General features: G+C 46.3%; 1 pseudogene across 1 annotated transcript in view; it reads right to left on the bottom strand.

Moving 5' to 3' along the window:
* Window positions 1-8,509: 8,509 nt before the first annotated feature.
* LOC147108839 (Na(+)/dicarboxylate cotransporter 3-like) overlaps window positions 8,510-27,058 on the bottom strand; it is a 54,596-nt pseudogene continuing 36,047 nt past the window's right edge. The window contains exons 9-12 of the transcript XR_015080676.1: window positions 26,282-26,394; window positions 22,654-22,815; window positions 10,605-10,742; window positions 8,510-8,975 (exon numbers count right to left, since the gene is read on the bottom strand). The product of XR_015080676.1 is annotated as a Na(+)/dicarboxylate cotransporter 3-like (transcript). The remainder of the gene's footprint in view (window positions 8,976-10,604; window positions 10,743-22,653; window positions 22,816-26,281; window positions 26,395-27,058) is intronic.

The following is a 27,058-nucleotide window of genomic DNA, read 5'->3' as shown; positions in this document are numbered from 1 at the left end:
TCTTTCCATTACATTTTGTGCACATTTTCCCAAACGCTGGGCATTGTCTTGACTGGTGCTGGTAACCACAGCATTTACAATTAAAAATTCCATCCTCCGATTGCTTTGCATTTCTGTTCTGCCCATGTTTCTTCCCCTTGTAGGACACAGCACCGACAGCAGCACTTACTACAGTCGCATTATTATTAATTTCACTGAAAGTCTTTGCGTGCTGTTGAGCTAGCTCACTGGCATGGCATATTTTCACAGCATCCTCCAATGTTAGTTCGGTTTCTCTCAACAAACGTTCCCTGACTTTCTTATCATGAATACCAAACACAATCTGGTCATGAATCATGGATGATTTCAGTTCAGAGAAATTACATGTCTGTACTTTCAGTTTCAGATCGGTCACAAAGCTATCAAAAGTCTCATTTTGCTGCTGTGTCCATGAACGGAACACATACCTCTCATAGGTCTCGTTCTTTTTGGGAGAACAATGTGTATCAAACTGCTTTAGCACATCGTCCATTTTTTCTCTGTCCTCCTCTTGATCAAATACAAACGTATTAAATACCTCTATCGCCTGCGGGCCTGCAACCGTGAGCAGTAACGCTATTTTCCTTGCATCTGGCTTCGTACCGAACCCGATGGCAGCAATGTAGAGTTTGAATTGTTGTTTGAAAGTCCGCCAATTGCAGTCGACATTCCCCGTGAGTTTCAAACCCTCCGGTGGCTTCAAATTCTCCATGTCGCGTTTCACAATATTCAGCAGATATTACCAATCCTGGTACCATGTTATTATGTTCATAAATAAATAGACATTATCATTATGAACAGCTAGCTTGAGCTAGTCATTTATTCAGCCATGTGGACTAGCGTACAGGCACCCATCTTGACTACTGCCTTGTGGGTAGCCCGCTATTAAACATACAGCTCCACCTAGTGTACCATTCTAGAATGACATGTTACTGATCATTACACCTGCATGCTAACTTTCAGTAATTCATGTACAAGGACACCAAGGTCCCTCTGAACACCAACATTTCCCAATCTCTCACCATTTAAAAAATACTCTGCTTTACAATTTTTCCTAACGAAGTGGATAACTTCACATTTCTCCACATCATATTCCATTTGTTATATTCTTGTCCACTCACTTAGCCTGTCTATATCCCCTTGAAGTCTCTTTGCATCCTCCTCACAACTTACATTCCCACCCAGCTTTGTATCATCAGCAAACTTGGATATATTACATTTTGTCCCCTCATTCAAATCATTGATGTAGATTTTGAATAGCTGAGGCCCAAGCACTGATCCTTGCGGTACCCCACTAGTTACAGCCTGCCAACCCAAAAATTACCCTTTTATTCCTACTCTCTGATTTCTGTCCGTTAACCAATCCTCAATCCATGCTAGTATATTACCCCCAACCCCATGAGCCCTAATTTTGTTTAATAACCTCTTGCGCGGCACCTTATTGAATGCCTTCTGAAAATCCAAATACACCACATCCACTGGTTCCTCCTTATTTATTCTCATAGTTACAACCTCAAAAAACTCTAACAGATTTGTCAAACATAATTTCTCTTTCATAAATCCGTGTTGACTCTGCCCAATCCTATTATTATTTTCGAAGTGCCCTGTTACCATGTCCTTAATAATAGATTCTACTGATGTCAGGCTAACTGGTCTGTAGTTCCCTGTTTTCTCTCTCCCTCCTTTCTTAAATAGTGGGGTTGCATTTGCTACCTTCCACTCCACGGGAACCGTTCTAGAATCTATGGAATTTTGGAAGAAGACAGCTAATGCATCCACTATCTCGATAGCCACCTCTTTTAAAACCCTCGGATATAGGCCATCAGGTCCAGGGGATTTATCGGCTTTCAGTCCCATTAATTTCTCCAGTACAAATTTTTCACTAACACTAATTTCTTTCAGTTCCTCATTCTCACTAGACCCTTGGTTCTCCACTATTTCCAGGAAGCTTTTTGCGTCTTCTTCTGTGAAGACAGACACAAAGGGCTAGAATTTCCCAGGATCGTGGAGGCGGGAATTGAGGCATGTGGGGTGTTAAAATCACGAAATCGGGGGGCATGAACCCTTCCCGCCCCCAACCCGCCTCCATGTCTGTTTCCCAGGAGGCGGGTACCCGACCTGTGCTGGGAGCCGCCTCCCCGAGGCGGGAAGGGGATTAGTGCCAATTAACTGCCTGTTAACAAGTAGTTAACAGGCAGTTTTTGGCCTAACCCCTATTTTTATCCCTGAAGTGTGGGCTGCCCGACGGCTCCAAACCACGCCAAGTTAGCGAGGCGGACCGTCGGGCTGAAGGACTTGGAGGGTTCGAGATGTCCGGTGTTCAGGTGAGTGATGGATGCATGAGTGCAGAGGTAAGTGTGTTTGGTGTGTGTAAAGTGTTTAAAGAATTTTATTCACCTTTACTTACCTTTACAGCCTTCCTTCCTTCAGGTCTCGGGAGTCCCTCATCCCACCGGCACAGAAAGCAGAATGGCCGCGAGCTGTCAAAAGTTGCAGCATTCTGCTTTCTGTTCTGGAGAGATTTCTAAATCAGCCTGAGAGGAAGGAATTAACTTAGAGTACAGAGTGTCAGTGTTTGACAGCTTCAAAGAGCTGTCAAACGCTGATATTTCATCTATCAAAAGCTCTTGGCAGATTAAATGTCAATCTGTGACATCACCTGTTGCTGGGTGGCCCTTAATTGGCCTGCTGAGCCCGCTGGGCGGGCTCAACAAAGTCAATCAAGGGAAAATCGAGTGGGTTGGCCACAACTCGATGGAGGTGGGACTACAACCCCAAAAGTGGGTGTCCCGCCTCCTACTCGTCTCCATTGATAAAATCCAGCCCAAAGTATTTGTTTAATTTCTCGGCCATTTCCTTATTCCCCATTATAATTTCTCCTGTCTCAGCCTGTAAGGGACCCATGTTTACTTTCGCTAGTCTTTTCCTTTCTACATACCTATAAAAGCTTTCACAGTCTATTTTTATGTCTCTCGTTAGTTTACTCTCATTCTATTTTCCCTTTCTTTATCAATTTCTTGGTCCTCCTTTGCTGAATTCTAAAATCCTCCCAACCCTCAGGATTATTGCTCTTTTTGGCAACATTATAAGCCTCTTCCTTTGATCTAATACTATACTTAACTTTTCTTGTTAGCCACGGTTGGACCACTTTTCCTGTGGGGGTTTTGTGCCTTAAAGGAATGTATATTTGTTGTAAATTATGTATTAATTTTTTTAATGCTAGTCATTGCTCATCTACCGTCATACCTTTTAATGTAGTTTCGCAGTTTACCTTAGCCAACTCGCCCCTCATACCTACGTAGTTTGCTTTGTTTAGAAAAGGTGGGAGGAGGCTCAGAAATGGGCAAAGGGGTCCCAGGGGCTCAGTTTCTTACATGAAAAACTCTAAAATGTTCTTTTTAAACATCCTCCACCACCAGCGCACCGTGGCTGCAGTGTAAACCATCTACAAGGCTCACCACCACCTTCTCGAGGGCAATTAGGGATGGGCAATAAATGCTGGCCTTGCCAGTGACACCCACATTCCAGGAACGAATAATAAAAAAACAATTAAACAGGCAAAATATACCCAGAAATTAGAGGAAAAATAAACTGGTAGGAGGGTGACTCAGGCCACAGCACCACCTAGTGGTGATATGCTTGTAATTGCAGCATGACAGGCAGATAGACTTTCCCGTTATGAATAGTTGACATAACTGACTGGATTCTCCATCGTGCTTCTTGCCTGAAACTGGATGGGATAGTGGTGCAGAATGATAGAAAATTTGAGTGATGCCCAACCTGCATTTCCCTCTGCCGCCCGCCTCTGGCCGCTCCTTGCCCACCCATTGCGTGCAAATGGTGGTGGAGAGAGGGGACAGAGCTGAGGTCCCTGGCTGATTCCTTCCTGTCTGCCTGTGTTACTGACACCCAGGTGTTAGCCGTGGCTTAGTGTGTAGCACTCTCGCTCATGAGTCAGAACGTTGTGGGTTCAAGCTCCATTTCAGTGCAGCGCTGAGGGAGTGCTGCACTGTTGGAGGTGCAGTCTTCTGAATGAGACGTTAAACCGAGGCCCCGTCTGCCCTCTCAGGTGGATGTAAAAGATCCCATGGCATTATTTTGAAGAAAAGCAGGGGAGTTCTCCCCGGGGTCCTGGCGAATATTTGTCCCTCAATCAACATCACTAAAATAACAAATTATCGGATCATTATCACACTGCTGTTTATCGGAGCTTGCTGTGCACAAATTTCCTATAGTACAACAGTGACTATACTTGAAAAATACTTAAATTGGCTGTAAAGCGTTTTGGGACGTCCTGCGGTCGTAAAAAGGTGCTGTAGAAATGCAAGTCTATCTTTCTTTCTTAATTGAGAGTCTGAGGTTTCTGTCCTCAATACCCTTCTTTTCTGTTCTTATAACACTGTAGAACTGTAGTAAAAGATTATAAATTAAAAGTATTTTAAGATTTTACTCAATGTTTTTAGTAATTCACATACATGTTTTATGCATGCATTTATTCCCTCCCTAAACCTCTCCCACCTCTCTCTCCGCCTTTAAGATGCTCCTTACAACCTATTTAAGGAAGGATATACTTGCATTGGAGGCAGTACAGAGAAGGTTCACTAGGTTGATTCCTGGGATGAGGAGGTTGACGTATGACGAAAGGTTGAGCAGGTTGGGCCTATACTCATTGGAGTTTAGAAGAATGAGAGGTGATCTTATTGAAACATATAAGATTCTGAGGGGGATTGACAGGGTGGATGCTGTGAGGATGTTTCCCCTAGTGGGGGTATCTAGAACGAGGGGGCACAGTTTCAGAATAAGGGGTCACCCATTTAAGACGGAGATGAGGAGGAATTTCTTCTCTCAGAGGGTCGTGAACCTTTGGAATTCTCTACCCCAGAGAGCTGTGGAGGCGGAGTCACTGAATATATTCAAGGCGGAGATTGACAGATATTTGAACTACAAGGGAGTCGAGGGGTATGGGGAGAGAGCGGGAAAGTGGAGTTGAGGACAAGATTGGATCTTATTGAATGGCGGAGCAGGCTCGAGGGGCCGATTGGCCGACTCCTGCTCCTGTTTCTTATGTTCTTATCTCTTTGACCAAGCTTTTGGACACCTGTCCTAATATCTCTTTATGTGGCTTGGTGTCAAACGTTGTTTGATAATTGCTCCTGTGAAGCACCTTAGGACATTTTACCACTCAAGTTGTTGTTGTTTTTCTATTTCTATGCTTTCTTCCTTTTCCAAAAAGGTACCGTTTGGCGTTTATCTCCGCATCCCTCCATTGGACATATACTTACCGGAGGCTCCGCCTCTTACAAGGCCCTATGGGAACTACCAGTGCGGGTCAGAACCTGGACGTATCTGAGTCCTGGCCTATCTTTGCAGTTCGTCTGCAGCATGAATGCAACAGAAGGGCTGAGGACTTTTGGCCTCAGTGTGTTAGAACATGAGAGGTTGACTACGGCCATCAAAGTTGAATTTGACCATAGATCATAGAAACATAGAAGATAGGAGCAGGAGTAGGCCATTCGGCCCCTCGAGCCTGCTCCACCATTTAATGAGATCCTGGCTGATCATCCAAATTCAGTACCCTGTCCCTGCTTTCTCCCCATATCCCTTGATCCCTTTAGCCTCAAGAAATATATCCAACTCCTTCTTGAATATATTTAATGAATTGGCCTCAACTGTCCTGTGTGGCAGAGGATTACATAGAATGATACAGCACAGAAGGAGGCCATTCGGCCCATCGTGCCTGTGCCGGCTCTTTGAAAAAGCTCTCCAATTAATCCCATTCCCCCCTGCTCTTTCCCCATAGCCTGGTAAATTTTTCCTCTTCAAGTACTTATCCAATTCTCTTTTGAATGTTACTATTGAATCTGCCTCCACCGCCCTTTCGGGCAGCGCGTTCCAGATCACAACAACTCGCTGTGGAAAAATAATGTTTCCTTATGTCGTCTCTGGTTCTTTTGCTGGTCACCTTAAATCTGTGTCCTCTGGTTACCGACCCTTCTGCCACTGGAAACACTTTCTCTTTATTTACCCTATCAAAACCCTTCATAATTTTGAACACCTCCATCAAATCTCCTCTTAACCTTAATACAATAGCAAAATACTGCGGATGCTGGAAATCTGAAATAACAACAGAAAATGCTGGTAACACTCAGCAGGCCAGGGCAGCATCCCAGGAGTCTTCCCTGTCCCCGCATGGCTGACCTTTTCTCCCGCTTTCAGAATTCTCGTTCTACCTGGACCCCTCCCTCTGGCCTCTCACCCTCTCTAGATCTTTTCATTGCAAACTGCCGGCGTGACATTGGCTGTCTCAATATCTCTGCTCCCCTCACTCACTACCTCCCTCTGAATTTGCAGCACTCCGTTCTCTCTGATCCAACCCCAACATTGTCATTAAACCTGCTGACAAGGGTGGTGCCGTTGTTGTTTGGCGATAAGTTTTCTCTCTCCATGGATGCTGCCTCTCTTAACCTTCTCTGCTCTAAGGAGAGTCCTGGATTAACTTTTTTCTGGCACGTTACATAGAACTTTGCAGCACATTTTTATATTCTCATGAATGAATGGGAGCACTAGGCTTAAAAAACATTTAATATATCCTTTTTTGTACAAAATCTTGGTGCCAATAAAGAAAAGCAAATGCCCATTATGTGTAACAACTTTAGGATAAACGTTTACAAGAGTCCGCTGAGGAAGGATGTGCTTGCCATGGAGAGAGTGCAGCGAAGATTCACCAGACTGACCTGGGATGGCAGGAATGATGTATGAGGAGAGATTGGGTCGATTGGGCTTATACTCGCTGGAGTTTAGAAGAATGAGAGGGGATCTCATTGAAACTTATAAAATTCTAACAGGACTAGGCAGACTAGATACAGGAAGGATGTTCCCGATGGCGGGGGAGTCCAGAACCAGGGGTCACAGTCTAAGGATAAGGGGTAAGCCATTTAGGACTGAGATGAGGAGTAATTTCTTCACCCAGAGAGTGGTGGACCTGTGGAATTCTCTACCACAGAAGGCAGTTGAGGCCAATTCATTAAATATATTCAAGAAGGAGTTAGATATATTTCTTAAGGCTAAAGGGATCAAGGGATATGGGGAGAAAGCAGGGACAGGGTACTGAATTTGGATGATCAGCCATGATCTCATTAAATGGCGGAGCAGGCTCGAGGGGCCGAATGGCCTACTCCTGCTCCTATCTTCTATGTTTCTATGTTACTTTGGCACGGTTTCATCTGTGAGTAGGTCAAGGGGGATCAACTCTAAATACAAATTATTTCGCACTTAGGAATTAGTTTTTGTTATGTTCTTGAACTAAAATGCTGGTTCAAGAGGAGTCATGTGTGGGGAACTGATTTTCACTGTTGTTTACTGGTTGCTGTCAGGTTACAATAATCTACAAAAGAGGGACAGAAGCTGGCGGCATAAAGGAGATTCGATGCCAATGGCTCACTGATGCCACCAAGCGCAAATCTTGGCCTAGAAATTTGGGCACGCCCACTTTAACCTTGTTGGTCATTGGCCGAACAGACCTTCCCTTTTAGGACCAGCCTGTTAGGCCTCAGGCAGACCTGGTTTTCCCGAGTGAAGCCGGCGCTTTGTTTTCACCTGTGTCCCTGCTAACAAAAAGAATGACCGGACACTGGGAAAAAAAAAATGTAAGGCAAGTAACTACATTTACTTTTAAGAAAAGAAATTGCAGCCACGAAGTATATTATCCAGAAACGACGGTGGAAGTGAAAATAAAAACAGGAGATAGAAAAAGAGGAAGAAAAGGATGATGGAAAAGGAGGCAGGGCAAGCAGGAGTCAAGTAATTACTAAAAATAGTTTTTCAAATGTGTTTATCTTTGTACTATTGCATTAATATTGCAGCAATATAGTTATCCCTGGCATTGGAATAACGTTATTACTGAAATATGAGACTTGGTTTCAGTGGCACAGATAAATCGGAGGGCAGTAAAACTGCTCTTCCGTAATCCTTAGGGGCTTGTCACTTCTTGCAGAGTGGAATTCGGAGCAAGTCGGTCAGTTGCCGAGGTGTAGTGCATGACCCGGGGGTGAGGGGGCAACACAGAGAGGGGAAATGCGGAAGAAATAATAAATAATTTTCACCGAACAAATGGCCTCAGGCGTAAAATAATGTCCTCAAACTTTTGGGTTCACGCTCTCGTTTGCTTCTGTCCATGGATGAGTGGCCCTTAGAGCAGAGAAGGCTGAGGGGGGACCTGATTGAGGTGTACAAAATTATGAGGGGCACAGATAGGGTAGATAGAAAGGAACTTTTCCCCTTAGTAGAGGGGTCAATAACCAGGGGGCATAGTTTCAAGGTAAGGGGCAGGAGGTTTAGAAGGGATTTGAGAAAAAACTTTTTCACCCAGAGGGTGGTTGGAATCTGGAACTCGCTGCCTGAAAGGGTAATAGAGGCAGGAACCCTCACAACATTCAAGAAGCATTTAGATGAGCACTTGAAACGCCATAGCATTCAAGGCTAGGGACCAAGTGCTGGAAAATGGGATTAGAATAGACAGGGCTTGATGGCCGGCGCGGACACGATGGGCCGAAGGGCCTCTTTCTGTGCTGTATGACTCCTAACAGTTGGAACACTCAAGCCCCTTGCTAAATGCTCATTGCTTTTCTCCTCGTCAATTATACCAACACAAATGGTTTAAAGGAACATGGGTGTTTAAGAGTGTGGCCCTTTGGAGCTGGGTCTCAGTGCTGATCTGAGCAGTGCTTGAAGTCCAGCTGGAGGAAGGTCATCGAGCATGCCACGGTAGCCCATGGACCAGGTCAGTCCGTTGCATTCAGAAACTGCAGCTTGATGCTTGTTGCTGCTCTGATGCGATTCATGGGCTGCTCCGCCCACGTAGGGAACGTCGAAAACTTGAAGATGAGGCTGCCCCAGGAATTGATGGCAAGGTTAACAAAGATGAATCCCAGGATGTTCATCAACAATCCCGCCTTCATCTGGTGAGGGAAAGCCAGCTTTAGTTTCTCTTCGGAGGGTAGGGTTTCTTTGCACTTCTGCCAAACGTACCAGCTCGCATCGGAAATCCCAGTGGCACTGCCCACGGTTTCCCACACGCCCGAATCTCTGCTACACTCCCAGTGAGGCGCTCTGCCTACTCAATGCGTGGAGTTGTAAAATCATTGCCTGAATTTTTTTTTTCTAACCAAATACAGGAAACTCTCTCTTAACCAGCAAAATTCAGGAGTAGGTTCAGGTAAGTTTTACTATATATTAGTGGCCATGTAACCGGGGTTCCTGCACCTGTGGCCGTGCAACAGGGACTCCTGCACAAGTGCCGTGTAACCGGGACTCCTGCACCTGTGGCCGTGTACGGGGCTCTCGTACCTTGGTAAGTATACCTCTCTGTAATCCGGACTTTTTGATCAACCGGCACCATGTCGGTGCCGGATAAAAAAGAGTTTTCTGTACTTTTTTTTCTTTTTCTGATTAATTTTTGTGCTCATTGAGGTGAAAGGACATCAGTCATCAGGAATGAAGCCCTTTCCCACTTTTTTGGGCTCCCAGCATCAAATAATCCCACGGGCCAGAGGCAAGGTAGTGTTTTAACTCTGGCTCGACACTGTCCTGGTGGTTTGTCCACGGCACCCAGGAAAGGGTCTGATTAGGAGACCAGCGCTCTCCCCATAAGTCAGGAAAGAAACCCAGAGACAGGATCACTGACTCCTTGCCATGTGACAAGAAAAGTTTCTACTGAAAATACATTCAATGCCTTACTGAACGTTTTATTTATTCGTTCCTGGGATGTGGGCGTCGCTGGCAAGGCCAGCATTTATTGCCCATTCCTAATTGCCCTTGAGAAGGCGGTGGTGAGCCGTCTTCTTGAACCGCTGTCTTATTGAATTATAATCAAGTTTTTACTTATGATTACCAAAAGGAATCAAAATCAGGCCAAAGGGCTAGGATTTTATTATTCTACAGGAAACTCTTTTTTATCCGGCACCGACGGGACCGGCGTGGCGCTGGTTTATCAAAATGTCCAAATTACAGAGAGTTATAGTTAAAAGGTACGAGAGCTCCGTACACAGCAACAAATCCAGGCTTCCCTGTTGCTTAGCAACAGGTGCAAGAAGCCCGGCCACAGACCAAGCGTCCCTGTTGCTTAGCAACAAGTGCAGGGACCCCCGATTACACAGCCAAGAATCAAGAAACGGCCACTAATATGAAGAAAAACTTAACTGAACCTACTCCTGAATTTTGCCGGTTAACCGAGATTTCCAGTTGTTTGGGTGCCGGTAAATCGAGAGTTTCCTGTACAATAGGGAACTGTGGAATATAATCCTCAAAACTCTGACCAGAATCCCTGACTCTCATAACAAAAAGAGAGTTTGACTTTGTATATTGTAGGTGATGCCATTTGTTTTCCATTTCCACGAAAAAATGGAGGGAATGGCGGAATGTAATGGCCAAAACACTGGTACAAATCCTGGAATCCCACAAAATAAAAATGTATTTAGTCACAGTAAACCACTGAGCCCTGCTTATAATTGTGCGGCATCTGCGGTACTTTACATCCTTGCCCATCTTGGTAATGACAACAAATATTGTAACCATCGATTTCCACGTACCATATCCTTGAATTTTAACTGCCCCGAACTGAAGGCAATGGCGTTCGGAGGCGTTGTGATTGGCAGGATAAAGGCAAATGAGCAGCTCACCACCCCTGGAATCATCTGGTACAAAGGATGCACCCTCATCTGAATGGCCTGCAGGAAACGATTACAGGTTACAAGAGTGTCAACCGCAAAACTTTCGACGGAAAGTGGCAGTGTTGAAGTAGAGTGAAACTGCCTCTTTTAAAAAAAAGAAGTAACATAGTCATTCACATAACCCTTTTTCAGTATTGAAAGATTTTTCTCTCTAACCTTTTCCAAAGCGTTTCTTCCCTCTCTCTCATATTTAAAGAGATGGGGGACATAGAATATGTCTGTCCTGTGTTGGACGTCCTGGAGAGACGTATGTTGGACATCTTGGGGAGTTAAGGGTTAACAGTCGAACTTCTTTGTATCTTAAAGCAACAGGCTTTCCAAGACATAAACAGGATACCTTTGAAGTGTCGGAAAAGGAATGCGTTGCTTGTTTTCTGAGATGTAAAGTGCTTGTGTAAGGGAATAAGTGTTAGTAATGATGTCACCCACGAGTGGTTTAGATTTAGGGTAATAAACATGGGTCGTGGAGATCCATTAGCTACAGAAAACAGCTGGGAAAGCTTTTACTTCAAAGACGCTCACTCTGTATAGAGTTAAAGGCCGATCACCTTTACTGTGTTTCAATAAAGCTTGTTCCGTATACTCCACTACGAAGTCTCGTGCTTACTCGAAACGTGTTGTTGTGAACCAGAGGAGAAAGGAGGATGACTGTCTAACACCCTGATGAGATGCAAATCACGTGAGTACATTGGACAATATTGGGTCCCATCATTTGCCGTAGGTGCCCTTACAGCAATGCTGGGGGGCTAGGAACGTTGGTGTGTTTCTGTGTTTCAGGGTTGCTATGAGCGAAGAGGGGCCCTGTTAAAATTTAATGAGCCAACCATTAGGAGAACTCGCTGTTTGTTCTTTGACTAGTGCCATGAGTCCACATGAACAGGTAGTTGGGACCGGGCCTCAGTCTAACCCCTTGTAGTTAATCAATAAGGATGATTAAATCATCAAAAGGTTACACTTAAACCAGCAGTGCCCTCTTATTATGACTAAAATTAACTTAAATATACTTTTGTTTCCTTCATCCACAACACACTCCAGTCCCTCCGGTGCCCAGCGGTCACGGAAAGCCTCAAGCGTACCAGCAGACACCGCGTGCTCCATCTACAGGGACACCCGAGCGCAAACATCGGCGCGGAAGAGAAGCAGGCAGCCAAAGCGAACCCTTCCATCGATCGCGCTCTGCCTGGACCTGTTAATGGCCCACCTTAGCCAGGAGCAGACCCACGAGGAGGTCCTCCGACCTGCCCGCTTCCCCTCCGCACCGGGTGGCCAAAGATCAGGAGCGAGGGACTGAAGTGCAGCCAAGAAATAGAGGATCAGCCCCCCCGCAAACACCTCACACTCCGTACAACGTCTCATTTGAAAGTCGGCACCTCTGACAATGTAGCACTCCCTCAGTACTGCACTGAATGAGCTAACAAGCTCAGGTCTTGTAAAACTTTGTTAGAACAGTGTTTTTTTTAATTAAGAGCCAATTAAAATACTCATTAGTGGATCCTCGTTTGAATAAGCCAGGCTGGCATTCTCCAGTGTTTAACGCACATTGTTATTTACATGATTATTTTGCTACAGCTGCAGAAACGAGGCAATGTCCCGGCAGCCACGGCCGATCATGGAGTATTTTACTCACTGTGCCTTGAACTGAGTTCGTGTCATGCCACATCATTGCGATAATGAAGCTTGCCTTTTGGGAAAGATATTACAAGGATTTTGCGCTATTGCCACACCAAATATTACTGGCCCTTTAATCATCGCGATGCGGAGAAAAAGGAAATGGAGTTTAAAGCTGGCGTGTTCAGCAGACCCGCGTTTCAACCTGTCGGAAAGAAGAACTCTATCACAAGCAGGCGTTCTGTACAACATGAAGAGAAACCTCAAGAAAGTGAGTAACAAAGTTGGAGTAGTCTATTGAACTGTTGGCATCTTTAAAAATAAGAGGGGGCAAAATTGGGTCGCGCCTCCTTTGGGGCGCTAACTTCGCTACTTTTAGCGCCCCCAAAAAATTAGCACCCCCGCGGCCAAAATTCACTGGTAGTACCTCAAGAGGGAGGCTTCTAGTGGCCCTTATTAAAAGGGAGGGGCCTAGCGCAGCGCAACCCAGGGGCCCAACTGGGCCACCAAGAGGAGTGCCGGGCTCACGGGGGGGCTTCACAGGAGGCTGGGGATGGCAATGGGGCAGGTGCTGGCAGGCGGCCAGCAACAAAAATGGCCGCCCGGCACCTCCCCTTTAATTTGCGCCGCCCCGGCCGCAGGTAGGCCCCCCCCCCGACCCTGTTGGACATAGCGTCCGGCGGTAGGTCGGGGGGAGCTACCGAAGATCGCGGCCGGGGCACGAGCAGGGCGCTGCGCACACCGATGAAGTCATCGCCAGAGGCGCAGCGCCGCGGTGCACTAACGGTTATCGCCGCCGCTAACCTCCCACTGAATTTCGCGGGAGGCGTTAGCGGCGCCATGCCCGGGCGCTAACAGGAGGCGCAAATCAACCGAATTCCCCCCCCCACCCCCGAGAGTCTTTTCCAACTAGAGAAGCTGATGAGGTTTAGGACTCTTTAAAAAGACTTTTTTGTTAAGTTATAGATTTCAAATACAATCTTGTTTCTAAACTTATGTATATCTTTTTTTCATCCTGTATAAACCTGATCTGTGCAGTGATATTTGACAGTCAAAGTGATTGGGAGAAGCAAAAAGTTGAGTTAAGTTCATTAGGTAATCTCCCACATCAGGGTTGACTGTTACACCCCGCTGTGTTATCTATGCAAGATCAGAGTTAAGTGCACTTCCTGATTGTAAGGGATAGCAAAATACTGCGGATGCTGGAAATCCGAAATAACAATAGAAAACGCTGGATAAAACTCAGCAGGCCAGGCAACATCCGTGGAGAGAGAAACAGAGTTAACGTTTCAGGTCGAAACCCTTCGTCAGGACTGAGAAAAAAGCAGGAAATGAAACGGATGAAAAAGCAAGTTTGGGGGCTGGGAAATGGGGGAGGGGATGAAAGAACAAAAGGGAAGGTCTGAGAGGTGAAGAGACATTAAGAGATATTCAAGGCGAGACGAGATGGTAATGGGACAGGTAAAGAGACAAAGGATGGCTCTAGATGAAGTGTGAAATGCGCTGGCAGAGTGAGAGACAGCTGCCATGTGGGAGAGAGAAAAAAAAGGAAAAGTCACAAACCAAAAGTGTGGATAAAAAATATATAAAAATATAATAGGGGCCGAGGTAATGATCTGAAATTGTTGAACTCGATATTGAGTCCGGAAGGCTGTAAAGTGCCTAATCGGAAGATGAGGTGCTGTTCCTCGAGCTTACGCTGAGCTTCCGTGGAACAATGTAAGAGGCCGAGGACAATGAGGTCCGAGTGGGAGTGGAGCGGTGAATTAAAGTGACAGGCGACCGGAAACGTTGACTCTGTTTCTCTCTCCACGGATGTTGTCTGGCCTGCTGAGTTTTTCCAGCGTTTTCTGTTGTTTTTCCTGATTGTAAGGGGCCTGGCTCTGCTCCTTGGGAAACAGAGAGAGAGAGAAAACCGAGCTTTAGGGCCTGAACTGTAACAACTCCTGTTGCTGCTCATGTTTTCTTGAATGTGTGTCTCGCACATTATCCTAGGGCGCAGCATCAGCAGTTTCACCGGGGGGAAGCGGGCGGAGAGAGGAAGAAAAACAAAACGACAGCAAAGTAGGAAGATTTAAAGCAGACGAAACAATCAAGTACAAGAAGTAAAGTGCCCAATGCAGAGCTTTGTCTTCCGGGAGCACATGTTAGGAATTTGCGAGCATTTGCCCCATGACTTTGCATTCACTATGGACCTAATCTAGGGGAGCACGCACCCAGGTTCCTGATATGTGCACCGGACAGGCCAAGCTATGTGACTGGAGCGCGAATTTGTAGAATTAACCGTAGTAAGTTATATCGTAGCTTCAAAGAACTTCTTTGTGATGGATATTTCTCAGGATGTGACTGGTGTTCCAAGGACCTGTTTTGGGAACCTCCCTAGTTCTCCATATATGTAGCCAAGTGGGAAAATGCAGTGAATATTTAAGTCCACTAGATGGCGCGGTTCATTTTCCCCTTTAGAATTTGAAAAAAGGAGAAAAGGTTTATGGGAAGGGCCATGTGATGCCAAAGGAACCTCCCCTTTCTTCACAGCCTCCATTTTCTAGATCCAGCGTGGGGGGTGTGCTCTGAGGAGAGTTGGGGTGAATATGACTTTTGAAATGAACTTAGTCTGCGTAAAGTACAACTAAAACAGCATTTAGTGCAGCCAGACATAGTTTTAAAGTGATATTGTTTCCCAAATCACTCGATATCACGGGGATGCTTGTAGATTGTCCCACCATGTGCTGGTGTTAACCTTTGTTAAAATTGTTGTTGAGTCCTTGGGGCTACGTTTCGAACGAGTTTAATACTTTCTGTTTGCTTGTAAGAGGTGACAAGTGATAACGGGACATACGAATGTATGGTATGATATGTTTTGTTTTGTATAATGATTGTTAGTTAATTAACTGCCTTCACCTGTGGTTTGCCTCATGTTCTGTTTTGCAGCAAGCCACTGCCGTATTTTGTCGACTGTGTTTTATGTATTTACAATTTCATCCTAAACCTAGACCCAAGTTATTAATACAGAATAAAAAACCCCAAAAACGAAAGTTCGTGTCCTGTGCTGCTCCATTTCGCCAGGCTACACATTTTGGTACCAGGAGTGGGGTCTGTTAGCTTGGAGTTTCTCAGGTTTGGGAAAGTTACATAAAATACGGCAGTGGGGGAAGAGCGGTGTGGTGCCAAGTGGACCTGGAGACGGACGGAGAGTGCTGCCTGGGGTTGCTAAGGAGGACCAGACCAGACAGACGGGATCCAGAGGGCGCCAGGACCAATCTGGGAGAGGACCCATCAAGGCACCGAGGAGGGACACCATTGGAGAAGAATCGTCGCAGCGGCCATCCCATTCAGTGACTGTCAGGGACTTGTGAACTGAGTCAAAATGTTAGACCCTCCTGAGGAGGCGGGTGGAGCTCACAATTCGGATGGTGAGGACAATACCTCTAGTGTGGGTGAGGGCAACCAGATAGATGAACTCAAGGCACAGATTTCAGAGTTGAAAAAAAACCATGACCAAGCAATGGCAATTATTGCCACTCTAGGTAATGGGGCAACCAAGTCATATGTGTATGTACCCAGAGAGCGTCAGATCCAACCATTCAGTGGTGAGGTATCCAAAGATAGTCGTTCAGTTGATGAGTTCATTGAAGAGGTTGAAAGTGTACTACGAGCTAGAGATCAGACTCCTGCAGAGCAGGTAGATTTCATTCGATCTTTGTTGAGGGGGGCAGCCCTACAGGAAATTAGGTTACGGTTGGGTGGAGAGTCTAAGCAGCCCAGTGACCTGTTCAGTTACCTAAGGGGGGCTTTCACCGAAAAACGCAGTGAGTCCCAGCTGTTAGAAACTTTCTATGGACGCAAGCAAGAAGAGGGTGAAGATTTCCGAGAATACTCACATGCACTCTCTCAGATTATTAGAACTTTGGTAAAGCAATCACCTGATGCTGTGCCGGACACAAAACGGGTTGTCAGAAACAGATTTGTTGATGGTGTTAGAGATCCCTCACTCCGGAGAGAGTTGCGCAAGTTTGTACGAGACAACCCCCAGTCTACCCTGTTCGATGTACGTGAGGAAGCTGTCTTATGGTCCTTAGAAGACCAGCCCTGTAGCACTAAAGTTGCAAAGAGCAAGAATGTAGTGTGTGACAGTACGGGGAGGGATCTTCAGTGTTCTGCCATTGGGGTACCAGGCAGCCAGGCTGTCACTTTACAGGATGTTCTTAAAGTGGTGGCGGAACAGGCTAAAGCTATCGGGGAACTAACAGAGGCAGTACGGGGTCTTGCTCTACAGAAGGAAAACACGGGTAATGACAAGGTTGGGAAACCTAGAGCCAAGCCAAAGTTCACTGATGAAGGTCAGCCTATTTGCTTTAAGTGTAACGGGGCGGGACACATTGCCAAACAGTGTCCTCAGAAGCACGAGGTAGCAAACACATCCACCAATGCTGGCTGGGGTGCAGGAAAACTAAGTCCCTCGATTGCCATGAGCCGGGCAATGCGAGGAAAACCTGCAGGCTCTCAGAACAGTACTGGTATTCGTGACAGATTTCTTGACCGTGCAGTAGGTAAATGTCCAGTAGTAGATCTCAAGATTGGGGGGGTTACTGCTAACTGTTTACTGGATACCGGGAGCCAAGTCAGCACTATTACTGAAGTTTTTTTCAGAGAGCACTTACTTGGGAGGGATGAGGATATGCTGCCTACAACCGGGTGGCTTAAGATCACTGCCGCCAACGGGTTGGACATTCCCTACTTGGGCTACCTTGAGTTAGACGTTGAAACTATGGGCATAACCTTACCCGAATGTGGTTTCCTGGTAGTCAAAGAGCATCAGCAGTCACAGCCTGCAGCACCAGGTCTTATTGGTATGAACATCATCAGCCGATGCAGACAACTAGTTCATGCTGAGTTTGACACTACTCTAGGGGGAAAGTTGGATTCAGATTGGAGGGAAGCATTTCAGCAAGTACAACAGTGTAACATCACTCCAAAGTCATCTTCTGTCCGTGTAGCTGGTAGGGGTGCTGTACATGTGCCTGCGTCTTCCATAGCTACAGTCTATGTAAAGGGACTTAAAACTCAGTCAGGTGGCAGCACTAAAATGCTGTTGGAGCCAGGTAACACACCATTGCCAGGTGGCCTGGTAGTTGTCCCCACTCTAGTTGAATCAAAGGGACATTTATTTCCAGTGCAGGTGGTAAATTTCTCTGAGGAGGATGTGTGGTTAAACCCCAGGACCAGGCTTGGTATTCCGACTCAGGCAGAGTGTGTAGACAAGGACTCCTGTGAGGTGCGATTTCAACGCATCTCCGCTGACACAGAGGAAGTAACTGTTGGCAGAAAAGAAGGACAGATGACAGACCAAGACATTCAGTTGCTTTTGGACAAACTACACATAGGTGGCACACAGGGCCAACAAGCAGAGTTAGGTGCACTTTTAGCCAGGTATTCGGAAGTATTTGCTTTTAAGGATGAGGACCTAGGCTACACTGATAAAGTTGAGCATGAGATTAACTTGGTAGATGACGCACCAGTTACAGAGCCATACCGTCGTATCCCACCTACACTGTACAAAGAGGTGAGGGACCACATCACTAAGCTTTTAAGAAAGCGTGTCATCCAGGAGAGCAATAGTTCATACGCTTCACCCATAGTGGTAGTTCGTAAGACTGATGGAGACATACGACTATGTGTTGACTTTAGGAAACTAAACTCAAAAACCAGACGTGACGCATTTCCTTTGCCCCGCATTGACGAGAGTTTTGATGCCCTTCATGGTGCAAAGTTCTTCTCGACCATTGATCTTGCAAGTGGGTACCACCAGGTTGCTGTTCGTGAAGGTGACAGGCCTAAGACTGCTTTTACAACTCCTTTTGGCCTTTTTGAGTACCTCAGAATGCCTTTTGGTGTCTGTAATGGACCTGCGACTTTTCAACGACTTATGCAAGCGACTATGAGCGACTTAGTGTTCCACATCCTATTAGTGTATTTAGATGACATCCTTGTGTTCTCTCAGACCTTCCCGGACCATTTAGAGAGGCTTGAGACAGCTCTAAGACGACTGAAAGAGACAGGGTTGAAAGTAAAGCTTGAAAAGTGTCACTTCCTGCAGCAGGAAGTCAGGTTCCTTGGGCATCAAATTTCAGGGGAGGGTATAGGGACAGATCCAGAGAAAATTGCCGCCGTAAAGAAGTGGCCGGTCCCCAGTACAGTCAAAGATCTGAGGTCATTTCTTGGTTTCTGTAGTTATTACAGGAGGTTCATTGAGGATTTTTCTAAACGAGCTGGCCCTCTCCATGACGTAGTCAATGCATGCCGTAGGGAAGACAGCCCAGCAAAAGCAAAACGGTTGTTTGAAGGTTCATGGACAGCGGCGTGCCAAGCTGCTTTCGAACAGCTGAAAGAAAAGCTGATCAGTGCTCCAGTGTTAGGTTACGCAGATTTCACTCAGCCTTTTATTGTAGAGACGGATGCCAGTAACCTAGGATTAGGTGCCATCCTCCACCAGCAGCAGGGAGATAGGAAGAGAGTGATAGCATATGCCAGTAGGAGGCTCCGTAATGCTGAAAGAAATGACAGAAACTACAGCAGTATGAAACTAGAGCTCCTCGCCCTCAAATGGGCTGTTTCAGAGAAATTTCGAGGTTACCTTCTAGGTTCCAAGTTCACTGTCATAACAGATAACAACCCCCTGTGTCACCTTTCTACAGCTAAGTTAGGTGCTGTTGAGCAAAGATGGGTGGCTCAGTTAGCTGTTTTTGACTTTGACGTCAAGTACCGCCCAGGCCGCTGTAATGCAGCAGCAGATGCCCTCTCTAGGCAGCCGTTAGCAGGGGAGCCCGAGTCAGACAGTGGGGATGCGGACTATGATGGTTGTGTGGCCATATGTAATGTCACTCACAAGGGAACAGCTCTAGGACCAGACTTAGGGACAGCAGGAGTCAAGTGCTGTAAAGTCAGACAGATCCGTGTTTCGGACGCAGAAGAAAGTACTGAGCGTAGTGAGTTGCAGGGTAACACACCAACACTTCCCGGTTACTCTAAAGAGGAACTACGTAAGTTTCAGGACACAGACCCCACCCTCAGCGTGTTTAGGAAGTTTTGGGGTGAGCAGCGAAGGCCAACTTACAAGGAGAGGTCGCAGTTATCCAAGCTAGTATTATCCACGTTAAAGTAGTGGCCCCGTATTTGTGAGCAAGATGGTTTGTTGTACCGTGTAATCGAGGATGTCCATGTTGGTGAGTGTCACCAGCTACTACTGCCCTCTTGTTTGAAAGAAGTCGTGCTTGAAGGTGTGCATGATCGTATGGGCCATCAGGGAATAGAGCGCACACAGAACCTTTTGAGACAGAGATGTTTTTGGGTTGGGATGTATGGGGATGTGGAACAGTGGGTCAAGAAATGCGAGAGGTGTGTTTTGACAAAAATGCCCCACCCCAAGATACATGCCCCTATGAATTCATTTCTAGCCTCCCGGCCCCTTGAAGTAGTTGCTGTAGATTTCACCATGCTGGAACCGGCCTCCGATGGTCGTGAGAATGTGTTAGTGGTGACCGATGTTTTCACTAAATTCACACAAGCCTTCCCTACTCGGGACCAAAAGGCTGATACCACGGCAAAAGTCCTTCTCAAAGAGTGGTTCATGAAGTATGGGGTCCCAGAAAGATTGCATTCAGACAGAGGTCGAAATTTTGAGAGTGAAATCATTGCCGAGCTGTGTAAGCTTTATGGTGTAAAGAAAACCCGCACTACCCCACACCACCCAGAAGGAAATGCTCAATGTGAGAGATTCAACAGATCTTTACATGATCTTTTGCGTACACTGCCTCCAGAAAAGAAGCGCCGCTGGCCTGAGCACTTATCTGAGTTGGTGTATGCCTACAATGTAACACCCCATGCTACGACTGGCTACTCACCATACTATCTGCTTTTCGGGGTTCATCCACACCTTCCTGTAGATGCTTTATTAGGTCAGGAGCAAGTGTTAGACAAGAAACATGAGTGGTTGGTTGTCCACCAAGAGCGTTTGAAGGAGGCACATGCAAGGGCAAGAGAGTACACTGAAAAGAAATCAGCTCAAAGAATTGAACTTAACAAAGACAAAGTGTACTGTCCAACCATTGAGGTGGGTCAGTTGGTATACTTACGACACAGGCCTTTGGGTAGGAACAAAATTCAGGATGCGTGGGGTCCTACTGTGTACAGAGTGGTGGAGGTACAGGGTACTACACATGCAGTTGAGCCTGTAGAGGGCGGTCCTTTAAAAAGGGTCCATAGAGTTAATCTTAGGCCATGTGTTACCCCTGTCCCTGAGCCTAGGCGGACGAGAACCAAGTCCCCTGTCACCGTACCCCCTGTCACTCTTTTGACAGAATCGTTGCCAGAGCCCTCTGATACTGAGTTTGTTGTGGTAGAGGAAGTCACCTATCCAGAGTTAACTCAGGAGGAAAAAGTAAACAATGATCCTGTTGGTAACGCCCAAGATGTACAGGAATCAGAGGCTGTTTCTGAGCCAGAGCATTCAGATCCTTCTGAGTGTGGGACTGAGGTTGAGGTACCCATTCCGGCTCCTCGCAGAACTAAAAGAGCCAATGCTGGGGTAAACCCTAACCCATACCATTTGCCTCAGTCAGCCTGTAATGCAGTCTCACTCAGTCCTGAGGTGTTCTCTCATGTTTTATCGAGTCTGGGTACTGCATTTTTTCGAGAAGCTGTAAAAGAAGTGAAAAACTGGTGCTAAGTCACCGAGGACGTTGACTTTAAAGCAGGGGAGAATGTAGCCAAGTGGGAAAATGCAGTGAATATTTAAGTCCACTAGATGGCGCGGTTCATTTTCCCCTTTAGAATTTGAAAAAAGGAGAAAAGGTTTATGGGAAGGGCCATGTGATGCCAAAGGAACCTCCCCTTTCTTCACAGCCTCCATTTTCTAGATCCAGCGTGGGGGGTGTGCTCTGAGGAGAGTTGGGGTGAATATGACTTTTGAAATGAACTTAGTCTGCGTAAAGTACAACTAAAACAGCATTTAGTGCAGCCAGACATAGTTTTAAAGTGATATTGTTTCCCAAATCACTCGATATCACGGGGATGCTTGTAGATTGTCCCACCATGTGCTGGTGTTAACCTTTGTTAAAATTGTTGTTGAGTCCTTGGGGCTACGTTTCGAACGAGTTTAATACTTTCTGTTTGCTTGTAAGAGGTGACAAGTGATAACGGGACATACGAATGTATGGTATGATATGTTTTGTTTTGTATAATTGTTAGTTAATTAACTGCCTTCACCTGTGGTTTGCCTCATGTTCTGTTTTGCAGCAAGCCACTGCCGTATTTTGTCGACTGTGTTTTATGTATTTACAATTTCATCCTAAACCTAGACCCAAGTTATTAATACAGAATAAAAAACCCCAAAAACGAAAGTTCGTGTCCTGTGCTGCTCCATTTCGCCAGGCTACATATACACAAATGATTCTGGAGAGAACCACGCAAAGAACAACACGGGAATAAATAAACTGTTTCTATCCTTTTTCTTAGGGGGAAATTTTGGGTTGGTTAGCGCCTCTCGATAGCGCCCTCAGACGGAGAGCAAATCCTTTAGTGCCCGGGCACGGTGCCGCTAACACCTCCCGCGAAATTCAGTAGCTGGTAGCGCCCCGCGGCACTGCGCCTCCGGCGATGATGTCATCGGCGTGCGCAGCGCCCCGGCCGCATACTTCCCTGGTGCCCCCTGACCTATCGCCAGACGATAGGTCCGCCAGGATCCGGGGGCGTTTTTGCAGCGGCGGCGGCGCTACTTAAAAGGGCAGGTGTCGGGCGGCCATTTTTATTTTGACCGACTGCCAGCACCTGCCCCCCTTTCACTTTTTTTCAATGCGGGGTGCTGGCCGCAATCGCTCAGCCCGACGCTCCTCTTGAGTGCCGGGCTGTTTTCACGGCACCCCGCTCCCCGGTGGTCCGGCAGGGCCCTGTAATCAGGAGGGGAGGCCTGCAATGATGCGGCGCTACGTGTCGCTGCGCGTGGCCCTGTTGCAGGTAGCGCCGCGACCTTCAGTAGTAGCGCCCCGAGCAGGAGGTGGAGTGCTTTCCAGTAGCGCTCCCGCCTCCTGCTTGGGGAACTACTACTGAATGTACGGCGGAGGGGGGCAAACTTTTTCGGGGCGCTAATTTATGTTGCCGCCCCGAGCGGCACCACCCAATTTCTCCCCCCTTAGTGTTTGCAGCCACGGGGATGCAAAAAAAGGGAAAGTGCAGCCTATGGAACGAGTCGTTGTTTATTCTGCAGCGTGGCCAGCCGATCAGGAAAAATAAGCGGGGAGCTCACCAATTCAGTCAACACAGGCAGAAATATTATGCTTGTAGCAGTGTTGCTGGCGAATTCAGTAAACGAGCTGATGACCAAGCAGACAAGCAGGACAGCTGCACCGGGTGAGACAGACACCACAGGCTGCAGACGGTTTACTATCCACTTGGACAACCCCGACTCCTAGCAACAAAACAAAGGGAGAAGAAAATTCAAAAAAATGCTTTTAAATACATGGAATGCACAAACACTTGAATTAACATTTTGATATCACATTAGATCAGGTTATTTTTTAAAATGGCACTACATAAATGCTGACTCAGAAGGCGATGCAGACAGGAGGGATCAAGTGCATTTGAGGAGAAATGTTTTTTACTCAGAGGGTGGTGGGGATCTGGAACTCACTGCCTGAAAGGGTGGTAGAGGCAGAAACCCTCATCACATTTAAAAAGTACTTAGATATGCACTTGAAGTGCCGTAACCTACAGGGCTACGGACCAAGTGCTGGAAAGTGGGATTAGGCTGGATAGCTCTTTGTCAGCCAGCACAGACAAGATGGACCAAATGGTCTACTTCTGTGCTATAAATTTCTATGATTCTATGATTAAGGTCCCAAGATATGTGGAATGAAGGACTTCAGTTATCTGGGGAGGCTAGAGAAACTGAGATTGTTCTCCTCCCTAGAAAGAAGAAGGAAGATTTGCATTTCTATAGCGCCTTTCATGACCTCAGGACATCCCAAAGCACTTTACAGCCAATGAAGTACTTTTGAAGTGTACTCACTGTTGTAATGTAGGAAACGCGGCAGCCAATTTGCGCACAGCAAGCCCCCACAAACAGCAATGCGATAATGACCAGATAATCTGTTTTTTTAAGTGTTGGTTGAGGGATAAATATTGGCCAGGACACTGGGGAGAACTCCCCTGCTCTTCTTTGAATTAATATCATGGGATCTTTTACATCCACCCGAGAGGGCAGGTTTAATGTCTCATCTGAAAGACGACACTTCTGAAAGTGCAGCGCGCTCCCAGTACTGAAATGACAGCTTAGATTTTTGTGCTCAAGTTTCTGCAGTGGGACTTGAACCCACAATCTTCTGACTCAGAGGTGAGAGTGCTACCAACTGAGCCACAGCTGACACCTAAAGAGCAGAGAAGGTTAAGGGGAGATTTAGAGAGAGATCTTTAAAATTCTGAAGGGTTTTGATAAAGAGTAGCTTTATGTGCTCAAGTCCCACTCCAGGGAATTGAGCACAGAAAGCTAGGCTGACACTCCAGTGCAGTACTGAGGGAGTGCTGCACTGTTGGAGGTGCCGTCTTTCGGATGAGACGCTAAACCGAGGCCCTGTCTGCTCTTTCAGGTGGACGTAAAAGATCCCATGGCACTATTTCGAAGAAGAGCAGGGGAGTCCTCCAAGGTGTCCTGGCCAATATTTATCTCTCGACCAACATAACAAAAACAGATTATTTGGTCATTATCACATTGCTGTTTGTGGGAGCTTGCTGTACGCAAACTGGCTGTCGTGTTTCCTACATTACAACAGTGACCACACTTCAAAAGTACTTCATTGGCTGTAAAGCGTTTTGAGACGTCCGGTGGTCGTGAAAGGCGCTATATAAATGCAAGTCTTTCTTTCTTTCAATAGGGAGAAACTATTTCCACTGGCAGGTGGGTCGGTAACCAGAGGATACAGATTTAAGATAATTGGAAGATTAGGGATGCTTTAAAGGGGGCAAGGGGGAGGCAATCCCGGGAGGGAAGGGGGATGTGGGGGTCAGAGGGATCACCAACGGGTGAGAAGATCTTTGTGCATTAACGCTTCTCCTGACCCTGCAAAAAATCCTTTTAAAAACATACACTTTTATTTACCGTGTTTTAAGGGGCCCTCCTGCAGTGGTCCCTTTAAGAGCTGCTGGTTAGGCTGCTCCACGACAAGTAAAAATGGTGGCGCATGCGCAGCACACTCTCCATTCATTGGTCCCTGAAAATCGCAATGGGGACCTCTGCTATGGCCACCTGTTTTCAGTTGGGATGGAAATGGCAGCGGATGGATTGGCAGCGGGAACGAGGAGGTTAAGTCGCCCGCGGACCTTTTTCCCTGCGCTGCTACCCTTCTAACTGTCCGAAAATGGGGCCGAGAATCAGCTCTGTTGTCTGCTCAAAAAAAGACAGGAAGTTTGTACCTCGGGGTCAAATTCTCTGAGGAAATTAAGAAAGGTAACACAATGGATGTGCTCGTTTTTCCAACAAAAAAAAACACTGGATAAAGTCCCACAAAAGAAACTTTGAAGAGTAAGTCCCATGCTATTAAAACAAAAAAGAGAACAGAGAGGTGGCTGAAGGATAGAAAACAGAAAATAGGAGTCAATGGGTATTTCTCAGCATGTGACTGGTATTCCGAGGACCTGCTTTGGGGCCTGCCTACTTCTCCATATACACAAATGATTTGGAGACGGGATAGTAGAAAAAAAACTTGCATTTATATAGCACCTTTCACGACCACCGGATGTCCCAAAGCACTTTACAGCCAATGAAGTACTTCTGAAGTGTAGTCACTGTTGTAATGGAGGAAACGCGGCAGCCAATTTGCACACAGCAAGCTCCCACAAACAGCAATGTGATAATGACCAGATAATCTGTTTTAGTGATGTTGATTGAGGGATAAATATTGGCCCCAGGAATAACTCACCTGCTCTTCTTTGAAATAGTGCCATGGGATCTTCTGTGGCCACCTGAGAGAGCAAACGGGGCCTCGGTTTAAACTCTCATCTGAAAGACAGCACCTCTGACAGTGCAGCACTCACCTCAGCACTGCACTGGGAGCGTCAGGCCTAGATTTTTGTGCTTAAGCCCCTGGAGTGGGACTTGAACCCACAACCTCTGACTCAGAGGCGAGAGATGCTACCCACTGAGCCACGGCTGACACGATAACTCAAAGCTCAAAGCACCTCAATATAGAAAGGATAATGGAGCCAGTGGAAAAGGTGCAATGTAGGTTCAAGTACAGGGATGAGGAGATATACTTACTGACGTAAGAAAACTACTAGGCACTTGGTCAGAGTATTAAACAAGGCTTTAATCGACTGTTTCACAACATGGAAGTCTAGTTATCCTTCACTAGTTCCTGTTTACAAAATGTCCCTGAGCAAGCTGGGCCCGTGCCCGAGTATTTATACTCTCCCTGGACAGCGCCACCAGCAGGCCGCCCAGTATATTTCATAAGTCCTTTCTACATGAATGGCACGATTTATGTCACTTACAATGAAAGATTTGAAAAGCTCGGCTGTGTCCACTACAGCAGAGAAGTTGAAGGGGAGTTCCAATGGAAGTGTTCAAAAGTATGAGAGGATGAACCGTAAAAGGTTCATTCCAGTGGTCAGTGATTCGGTAATGAGGGGCATAACTTAGAATTAGTATTAAAATACATTTTCCTCACAAAAGATTATTAGAATGTGGAACAGATTGCCACAAGTGACCATCGAAGCCAATTTAATCAAAATGTTGAAGAGGGAGTTAAACCTTTAAAGAAAAATACTGAAGTGTGAGGGGAAAATGGGACTAGATGAAATAGCTCGAGTGTGGAGCTAGCAATGGGCGGCTGAAATGGCTTTCTGTTGTGCTTAAATTTCTATAATCTTGCAGCAATTACCTCACATCCTTTTGCAATCACAAATCCTGCTCACAGCAGTAATAATACATTCCAGGCTATGTTGTTTTGAACCTTTTTCCAAGTCAACAGTGACGGGTTTGGAGCAATTGGCTCTGGTGATGAGAATGAGAGAATTAGAACTGTTCATTCAGTTGAGGATTAATACTCAGTTCTAATGATTTCAATAAACCCGCGACCCCTACCACCTAGAAGGACAAGGACATGGGAACAACACGACCTCCCAGTTCCCCTCCAAGTCACACGCCATCCTGACTTGGAAATATATTGGTCGTTCTTTCGTCGTTGCTGGGTCAAAATCCTGGAACTCCCTACCTAACAGCACTGTGGGAGCACCTTCACCACATGGACTGCAGCGGTTCGAGAAGGCGGCTCACCACCACCTTCTCGAGGGCCATTAGGGATGGCCAATAAATGCTTGGCCTTGCCCGCGACGCCCACATCCCGTGAACAAATAAAAAAAGCCTTATGACTGATACGTTTATGACAAGTTCCAAGACACAGGCTGATATTTTCCATAAAGTTTCATTGTCATCGGCAACAGCAACAACTTATATTGATATAGCATTTTTTAAACTTGGAAAAGACGCTTCATGGATGTATAAGGGACTAAAATGGGTACTGAGCAATGCTCCCTCTAAATGGTCTTTGTTGTGCGCAGCCTGTTTATTTCAATGCGTGGTCCCTTTAAATTTTTTGCGCAAGCGCGGTATTTCAGATGGAGAAGCTTGCAGATTAGCCATGATCTCATTGAATGGT

Source organism: Somniosus microcephalus, chromosome 13 (genome assembly GCF_052327205.1).
Source record: "Somniosus microcephalus isolate GS21.2 chromosome 13, FLI_Smic_1.0, whole genome shotgun sequence".
Taxonomy (NCBI): domain Eukaryota; kingdom Metazoa; phylum Chordata; class Chondrichthyes; order Squaliformes; family Somniosidae; genus Somniosus; species Somniosus microcephalus.
Note: the sequence above shows the minus strand (reverse complement) of the source record. Positions and strands in the feature narration are given on the sequence as shown.